Source organism: Mus musculus, chromosome 7 (genome assembly GCF_000001635.26).
Source record: "Mus musculus strain C57BL/6J chromosome 7, GRCm38.p6 C57BL/6J".
Classification (NCBI taxonomy): Eukaryota; Metazoa; Chordata; class Mammalia; order Rodentia; family Muridae; genus Mus; species Mus musculus.
In genome coordinates this window covers 18,543,689-18,553,109 of record NC_000073.6, presented here as the reverse complement: position 1 = coordinate 18,553,109, position 9,421 = coordinate 18,543,689, and the positions used below count along the sequence as shown (strand labels likewise).

General features: G+C 38.4%; 1 non-coding gene across 1 annotated transcript; it reads right to left on the bottom strand.

The window, feature by feature from the left end:
• Positions 1-3,918: 3,918 nt before the first annotated feature.
• Gm26062 lies at positions 3,919-4,025 on the bottom strand. Its single transcript, XR_003946916.1, has one exon. It is a non-coding gene; the product is annotated as a U6 spliceosomal RNA (small nuclear RNA).
• Positions 4,026-9,421: the final 5,396 nt, after the last annotated feature.

The following is a 9,421-nucleotide window of genomic DNA, read 5'->3' as shown; positions in this document are numbered from 1 at the left end:
CTGTCATCAGGCTCTTGTTGGCATCTACCTAGTGTCTGGATTTGGTGTCTTTGGGGTGGATCCCCAATTGGGGCATTCTCTGGATGGTAATTCCTTCAGGTTCTGCTTTGAACTATGTCTCTTAACTCCATCCATGGGTATTTTATTCCCCATTCTAAGAAGGAATGAAGTATGCACACTTTGGTCTTATTCTTGAGTTTAATGTGTTTTGCAAATTAAACTTGGGCATTTCCAGGCTAATATACTCTTATCAGTGAGTGCATATCATGTGTGTTCTTTTGTGATTGGGTTACCTCTCTCAGGATGCTATCCTCCAGATCCATCCATTAGCATAAGAATTTCATAAACTTATTGTTTTCAATAGCTGAGTAGTATTCCATTGTGTAAATATATCACATTTTCTGTATCCATTCCTCTGTTGAGGGACATCTGGGTTCTTTCCAGCTTCTGGCTATTATGAATAAGGCTGCTATGAACATAGTCGAGCATGTGTCCTTATTAAATATTGCAACATCTTCAGAATATATGGCCAATGTAAGAACTAAATAGGGGCCTAAGGGAAGAGAGGGTGGAAAGACCCATGCCCCACCAGAATTTTACCCATTCTCTGGTAAGGTATATGTGGGAGGGCTGCCAGACTCTTTCCACTCAGCCCCGGATGGGCATCCATGCCTCTGACCCATTCTGCAGTAAACCCATCTGGTTCTGGGCTCTTTTTGTTTGGGAGATTATTAATGACTGCTTCTATTTCTTTAGTGGAAATGGGGCTGTTTATATTGTTAATTTGATCCTGATTAACTTTAATAGGTACCTGGTATCTATCTAGGAAATTGTCCATTTCATCCAGGTTTTCCAGTTTTGTTGAGTATAGCATTTTGTAGTAAGATCTGATGATGTTTTGGATTTCCTTATGTTCTATTGTTATGTATCCTTTTTCATTTCTGATTTTGTTAATTGGGATACTGTTCCTGTGCCTTCTAGTTAGTCTGGCTAAAGGGTTATCTATCTTGTTGATTTTCTCATAGAAACAGCCCCTGGTTTGGTTGTTTCTTTGTATAGTTCTTTTTGTTTCCACTTGGTTGATTTCAGCCCTAAGTTTGATTTTTCCTGCTGTCTACTCCTCTTGGGTTAATTTGCTTCCTTTTTTCTAGAGCTTTTAGGTGTGTTGTCAAGCTGCTAGTGTATGCTCTCTCTAGTTTCTTTTTGGAGGCACTCAGAGCTTTGAGTTTTCCTCCTAGGAATGCTTCATTGTGCCCCATAAGTTTGGGTATGTTGTGGCTTCATTTTTATTAAACTCTAAAAAGTCTTTAATTTATTTCTTTATTTCTTCCTTGACCAAGGTATCACTGAGTAGAGTGTTTTTCTGTTTCCATGTCAATGTTGGCTTTGTATCATTTATGTTGTTATTGAAGATCAGCCTTAGTCAGTGGTGATATAATAGAATTCATGGGATAAATTCAATATTTTTGTATATGTTGAGGCCTGTTTTGTGACCAGTATATGGTCAATTTTGGAGAAAGTACCATGAGGTGCTGAGAATAAGGTATATCCTTTTGTTTTAGGATAAACTGTTCTGTAGATATCTGTAAATCCATTTGTATCATAACTTATAGTAGTTTCAATATGTCTCTCTTTGGTTTCTGTTTCCAGGATCTCTCCAATGATGAGAATGGGGTGTTGAAGTCTCCCACTATTATTGTGTAAGGTGCCATGTGTGCTTTAAGCTTTACCAAAGTTTCCTTAATGAATGTGGCTGCCCTTACATTTGGAGCATAGATATTCAGAATTGAGAGTTCATCTTGGAAGATTTTACTTTTGATGAGTATGAAGTGCCCATCCTTTTTTTTTCTGTTAACTTTGGGTTTGAAGTCGATTTTATTCAATATTAGAATGGCTTCTCCAGCTTGTTTTTTTTGTATTGTTTGCTTGGAAAATTATTTTTCAGCCTTTTGCTCCTAGGTAGTGTCTGTCTTTGTCCCTGAGGTGGGTTTCTTGTATGCAGCAAAATATTGGGTCCTGTTTATGTAGCCAGTCTGTTAATTTATTTCTTTTAATTTGTGAATTGAGTCCATTGATATTAAGAGATACTAAGGAAAATTAACTGTTGCTTCCTGTTATTTTTGTTGTTAGAGTTGGGATTCTGATCTTACGCCTGTCTTCTTTTAGGTTTGTTGAATTATTACTTTCTTACTTTTCTAGAGCATAATTTCCCTCCTTGTGTTTGAGTATTCAATTTATTATCCTTTGAAGGGCTGGATTTGTGGAAAGATATTGTATAAATTTGGTTTTGTCGAGGAATACTTTGGTTTCTGCATGTATGGTAATTTAGAGTTTTGCTGGGTATAGTACCCTGAGGTGGCATTTGTGTTCTCTTAGGGTCTGCATAAAATCTTCCCAGGATCTTCTGGCTTTCATAGTCTCTGGTGAGAAGTCTGGTGTAATTCTAATAGGTTTGCCTTTATATGTTACTTGACCTTTTCCTCTTACTGCTTTTAATATTCTATTTTTATTTAGTGCATTTGTTGGTCTGATTCTTATGTGTCAAGAGGAATTTCCTTTCTGGTCCAGTCTATTAGAAGTTCTGTAGGCTTCTTGTATGTTCATGGGCATCTCTTTCTTTAGGTTAGGGAAGTTGTTTTCTTCTATAATTTTGTTGAAGATATTTACTGACCCTTTAAGTTGAAAATCTTCATTCTCATCTATACCTATTATCCTCAGGTTTGGTCTTCTCATTGTATCCTGGATATCCTGGATGTTTTGAGTTAGGATCTTTTGGCATTTTGCATTTTCTTTGATTGTTGTGCCCATGTTTTCTATGGATTCTTCTGTATGTGAAATTCTCTCTTCCATCTCTTGTATTCTGTTGCTGATGATTGCATCTATGTTTATTGATTTCTTTCCTAGAATTTCTATCTCCAGAGTTGTCTCCCTTTGGGTTTTCTTTAGTGTTTCTACTTCCATTTTTAGATCTTGATGGTTCAGTTCAATTCCATCACCTGTTTGGTTGTGTTTTCCTGTAATTCTTTAATGGATTTTTTGTTTCCTCTTTAAGGATTTCTACCTGTTTAGCAGTGTTTTCCTGTAATTCTTTGAGTGATATTTGTGCTTCTTCTTTAAGGACTTCTACCTGTTTAAAAGTGTACTCCTGTATTTCTTTAAGTGAATTATTAATGTCTTTCTTAAAATCCTCTACCAGCATGATGAGATATGTTCTTAAATCTGAATCTTGCTTTTTGGGTTTGATGGGATATCCAGGCCTCTGTGGTGAGCACACTGGGTGTGCCAAGTGTTCTTGGTTTCTGTTAGTAAGATTCTTATGTTTGCCTTTTGCCTTGTGGTAATCTCTGGTGTTAGATGTTCTAGCTGTCTCTGGCTGGAGCTTATCCTCCTGTAATTCTTTAGCCTCTGTTAGCACTCCTGGGATTCTAACTCTCTCCTGAGTCCCAGTGGTCAGAGTACTCTTTGTAGGCAAGCTCTCCTCTTGCAGGGAAGTTGCCCAGAGGTTTGGAGTTCAGATCCACCTCCTGGCTGAAGATGAAGGCCCATAGGAACCCTGTCCAAGAAGCTCTGCTGCTTCTGCGGTCCACGTGCTCTCCTGCGTGGACTCGTCTCTGAGAGACCTTGGATACAAGATGGTGCTCTCACCTTAGTCCGGGTGTCAGACCCCTCTCCGGAGGCCGACTCTCCTCAGTGATCCTAAGTTCCTGGGTTTGCTAGGGTGCCTGCAGCATGGAGAGTCCTCTGGGGATCCACAGTGGGACAGTCTGCCGAGTTTGCTCCCCAGGTTGCAAGTGGCTGGCACAGACCATAACAAACACCAGCGGCTGATTAATGTGGTTTCATTTGTCCCTCTTCCTGCTGGTGCAAGCCCCTCCAGGTTGTTTTGGAACACCAGTGATCCCAGATCCTGGGTGTGCTAAAAATAGGGAATGCTTCACAAACTTGCGTGTCATCTTTGCGCAGGGGCCGTACTAATTTTCTTTGTATTGTCCCAATTTTAGTATATGTGCTGCTGAAACGAGCACCATTTTGAGCCTCCTAATTAGTAATGTTGAGTTTGAACATCAACAAACATGTTCATGTTTCCCCACATAAACAGTCAGTGTTTTCGTGTGACCTTGCATGCCTAGTGGATTTGCATCATTTTGGTACAGAATGGTTTACTTCCTGTAGTAAAATTAATATTATTAATATTCCCTGTGATGGGTTACTACCTGTCTCAGTGAAAAATGTTCCTGAAAGAAAGACATAGTCAAGTAACCTTCATTTGTTTATTTGGAGAAGAAAGTGTTTATTTCATCTTATATCTTACAGTATACTTCCAATGGAAGTCAGGACAGGAAATCTAAGATGAATTTGGAGGCAGGCACTGAAGAAGAGGTCATGAAGGAATAGAATTACTATCTTGTGCAGACTGATTTCTTATTTCTGTTGTTCAGGGTTGGCACTTGCAATAGTAAATCATCAGTCAAGAAAATACTCAGTGATCATTTGCCTACTAGACAATCTGTTGGGGTTATTCTCTCAACTAAAGTTTCTTTTCTTCAGTTTGACTCCTATTAGGCTATATTTTGTTGGGAGCAACCTTGTTTGAACATTAACTGCCTTGTCAGCTATAAGTGTTTAGTGGTATAAAGTCTTGACCTCTGTGGAAAAGTACTAGCCCAGTTGAGAACAAATAGCTATAGGTCTTGTGTTTAAGTGCCTAGCAACCCATTCTGTTCTGTTCTTTCTGCTGAACTTTTTACCCAGCCAACATCCTGCTTTTGAGAACAGGTGCATTCCCTAGAGACAAAGCAACCCTACTCCACCCACTTCACCCCATATTCTGCTTCTATGAGTATATAACCTGTGTGAGAATAATAAAAATTTGTCAGCTTGATCAGACTTCATGACTTTCTGTCTATTCTTTGCGTCTTTTGTCTGACCATTCTCTTCCAGGTGGTCCCCCAGTCCCTGTTGACTGTAGCATGGGCCAGGACAATATTTGATAAAAAACAAAGAATGAACAAAAGAAAGAAAGAAAGAAAGAAAGAAAGAAAGAAAGGAAGGAAGGAAGAAAGAAGGAGCAAGAGAAAGGAAGAAAGAAAGAAAGAAAGAAAGAAAGGAAGGAAGGAAGGAAGGAAGGAAGGAAGGAAGATTTTCTTAAAGAAAGAACAAGCTCTTGATTTTGTTGATTCTTTGTATAGTTTTTTTTTTTCTTTCTATCTGGTTCATTTCATCCCTGAGTTTGATTATTTCCTGCCGTCTACTCCTCTTGGGTATATTTGCTTCTTTTTGTTCTAGAGTTTTCAGGTGTGCTGTTAAGCTGCTAGTGTATGCTCTCTCCACTTTCTTTTTAGGAGCACTCAGACCTATGAGTTTTCCTCTTAGCACTGTTTCATTGTGTCCCATAAGTTTGAGTATGTTGCACCTTCATTTTCATTAATTTCTAAAAAGTTTAATTTCTTTATTTCTTCCTTGACCAAGATATCATTGAGTAGAGTGTTGTTCAGCTTCCATGTGTATTTGGGCTTTCTGTTGTTTTTGTCATTACTGAAGACCACTTTTAGTCTGTGGTGATCTGATAGGATGCATGGGATTATTTCAATCTACTTGTATCAGTTGAAGCCTGTTTTGTGACCAATTACATGATCAATTTTGGAGAAGATACCATGAGGTGCTGAGAAGGTATATTCTTTTGTTTTAGGATGAAATGTTGTATAGATATCTGTTAAAACCAGTTGGTCATTCATTTCTGTAAGTTTTACTGTGTCTCTGTTTACTTTTTTTTTCTGTGGTCTGTCCATTGATGAGAGTGGTGTGTTGATGTCTCCCATTATTATTGTGTGGGTAATGAGTACTTTGAGCTTTGGTAAAGTTTCTTTTATGACTGTCGGTGCTCTTGCAGTTGTAGTATAGATGTTCAGGATTCTTTTTGGTAGATTTTGTTCCTTTGATGAATATGAAGTGCACTTCCTCATCTTTTTTTATAACTTTTGGTTGAAAGTTGATTTTATTCGGTATTAAAATGGCTACTACAGTTTGTTTCTTGGTGCCATTTGCTTGGAAAATTGTTTTCCAGGCCTTTATTCTGAAGCAGTATCTGTCTTTGATTCTGTAGTGTGTTTCCAGTATGCAGCAAAATGCTGGGTCCTGTTTAGGTATTCAGTCTGTTAATCTATGTCTTTTTATTGGGGCATTGAGTCTGTTGATGGTAATAGATCTTAAGGAATAGTGATTGTTGCTTTCTGTTATTTCTAATGTTATTTTTATGTTTGTATGGCTATCTTCTTTTGGGTTTGTTTAATGAAGATTACTTCCTTGGTTTTTCTAGGGTGTGGTTTCCCTCTTTGTGTGGGTGTTTTCCATTTATTATCCTTTGTAGGGCTGGTTATGTGGGTAGATATCATTTAAATTTGGTTTTGTCATGGAATATCTTGGTTTCTTTATCTATAGTAATTGAGAGTTTTCTTGGGTATAATAGCAAGGCTGCCATTTCTGTTCTCTCAGGGTCTGTCTGACATTTTCCCAGGATCTACTAGCTTTCATAGTCTCAGGTGAGAAGTCTGGTATAATTCCAATAGGTCTGCCTTTATATGTTACTTAACTTTTTTCTCTTACTGTTTTTAATATTCTTTCTTTGTTTTGAACATTTGGTGTTTTGACTTTTTTATGAGTATGTTAGTTTGCTTTTATTATTAGCAAATGGTAAGATAACAGCAGGAATTGCTTAAGACACATTTCTTTTTGACTTACTGGTAAATGTTTTATTTGGATACATGTTTTATATACCTGCATACTTGAAGTCACAGGAAAATTTCTCCTGCAGAGCAGGTCATGGGGCTGGCAGGATGGCTCAGTGGTGAAGAACACTGACTGCTCTTCCAAAAGGTTGTGAGTTCAAATTCCAGCCACAACATGGTGGCTAACAATCAACTGCAAAGTTATCTTAAGCCCTCTTCTTGTGCGTCTGAACTCAGCTACCATATACTTAAGTATAATAATAAATAGATCTTTGGGCTAGAGCAAGTAGGGATTGAGTGAGAAGAGTTGACAGAGTGGGCAGAGTTCATACAACTTCAATACTCAACAACCACACGAAGGCTTACAACCATCTATACAGCTACAGTGTAGTCACATCCATATAATAAATAAATCCTTAAAAAAAAAGAAAAAAGAAAATGTGTTTTCTTTAAAAAAAGAGGTCATGAGGGAAGAAAAGTATAGAAGTTCTGGGCTAGTACTAGTGTTACCTCTTCAGCTTGTCTAAATTCAGGAAAGTGACTGGAGAACAGAGAAGACATAATCTAATAAGCTTAGGAGCTGAAGAGTTTCACAACTGTAGATATCTTTACCTTTTCTTTCTTTCTTTTTCTTTCTTTCTTTCTTTCTTTCTTTCTTTCTTTCTTTCTTTCTTTCTTTCTTTCTTTCTTTCTTTCTTCCTTCCTTCCTTCCTTCCTTTCTTTCTTTCTTTCTTTCTTTCTTTCTTTCTTTCTTTCTTTCTTTTTTTTTGAATCAACATTATGAATTTGTTGCCTATCTGAAGAAATACTCAGTGGAAGGAAGAGTCAAATGAAGAAGTGGTGCCTACAGAGATCAGGACATTTAACAGCCCAGGATGCTGCTTGATGCCTCTTGATCTGCCATGATTCATGATCCACCCTGGATATGGAACTCCTTCACGAGAAAACATTTAACTATATTCAGAAGGCTGAGGTAAGAGAATCCTGAGTTTGACATCAACCTGAACTACATAGAAAGATCCAATATCAAAAATCAAACAAATAAGACATAAGAAACCCTATAACCTTCAGGCAACCAGTGGAGGCTCAAATCTACATGCAACTTTTGATATGTATTCATAAACATTGCATGGTTGATTTAACTGTAAACTTGACTGGATTTACAATCACTGTGGAAACCCACCTCTGGGTATGCTTCCAGAAAGATTTAACATAAGGGAGAAGACCTACCCCAAATGTGGGCAACAGTATCCTAGGGGCTGGGGACCCAGATGCCATAAATGGAAAAGTGAGCAGAGAGTGAGCAGTTGGCTCAACCTGCTTCCTACAGATGCAGCAGGACAGCCACTTTACCTTCCCTGGAATCCCCCTCAAGCCAGAAGCAAAATCAATGTTTCTTTTCTTTAAGTTGTTTCTTGTGTTGGTTTTCTTGGCAATGAGGAAATCAACAAAATCCTGTGTTTTTCTGAGATTTCTGAGTTTCCATCAGATTCTCAGAGGAATCTGTTACCTACCTAAAGTTAAGTGTCACATAATGGGAAACTAAGAGGGTGACAGTCTTTGCATGAACTGCCATTTATACCTTAACTGGAAGTTGAACCACAGTGTTACCTGAGGGAAAGTGCCATAAGCCATGGGAGGATAATGTTAATTGCTGCATGCTGTGAGCTTGACCTGCTATCAAAGGAACAAGGAGGCTTTTGTTCTGTAGCAGAGAAAAGAGGGATGGGCCAGAGGAAAAGCTAAAGAGAGGAAGCTGGGAAAGAGATCACTCAGTGTCTGTCAGTCACTCTAATAACTGTGGGATTTATTCTGATTATGATAGGACAATAGTATTGACCAAACAAGATGTTTTGATTGCCAGAGGAAGTATGCAAAGTACATGAGGACACCAGGCTGTCTCTGACAAATGTTCTTTCCCAGTAGAAAAAGAAGACCCCAGAAACTGGACACAGAGCTTAGTATCCCAGGACTGCTGGATAAATACTCTTAGTTCACTAGTCAATAGATATATTTGGAAATGATTAATAAGGAATGTACTGTGTTCTTATTCAAGCTATCATGAGGGATATTGATTTAATTCTTTCTGGAGAAGTTGAATAAATTTATTATCCTCCCTCCCTCCCTCCCTCCCTCCCTCCCTCCTTTCTTTCTTTCTTTCTTTCTTTCTTTCTTTCTTTCTTTCTTCCTTTCTTCAAACTCCATATTTTATTCCCCCTCCCATTTTCTCCCTCTGACTCTTCCACATCCCATATCTCATCCCCACCCCCTGTCTCCACGTGGACGTCCCCACACCCCATTCCACCTGACATCTAAACTCCCTGGGGATTCTAGTCTATTGAGGGTTAGGTGCCTCATCTCTGAATGAACACAGACCCGGCAGACCTCTATTGTATATCAAATTAAATGGAGACATACTTGAAGCAACTCCACTGAAATCAGGAATATACCCAAAAAGTACCCCACCATAACCCCACTGTTGGTAATACACCCAAATGATGCCCCACCATAACACAGGGACACTTGTTCCACTATGTTCATAGCGGCCTTATTTGTGATAGCCAGAAGCTGGAAACATCCCAGAAGTCCCATGAGAGAAGAATGGATACAATAAATGTGGTTCATTTACACAATGGAATACTACTCAGCTATTAAGAACAAGGACATCCTGAGTTTTACAGCCAAATGATGGAACT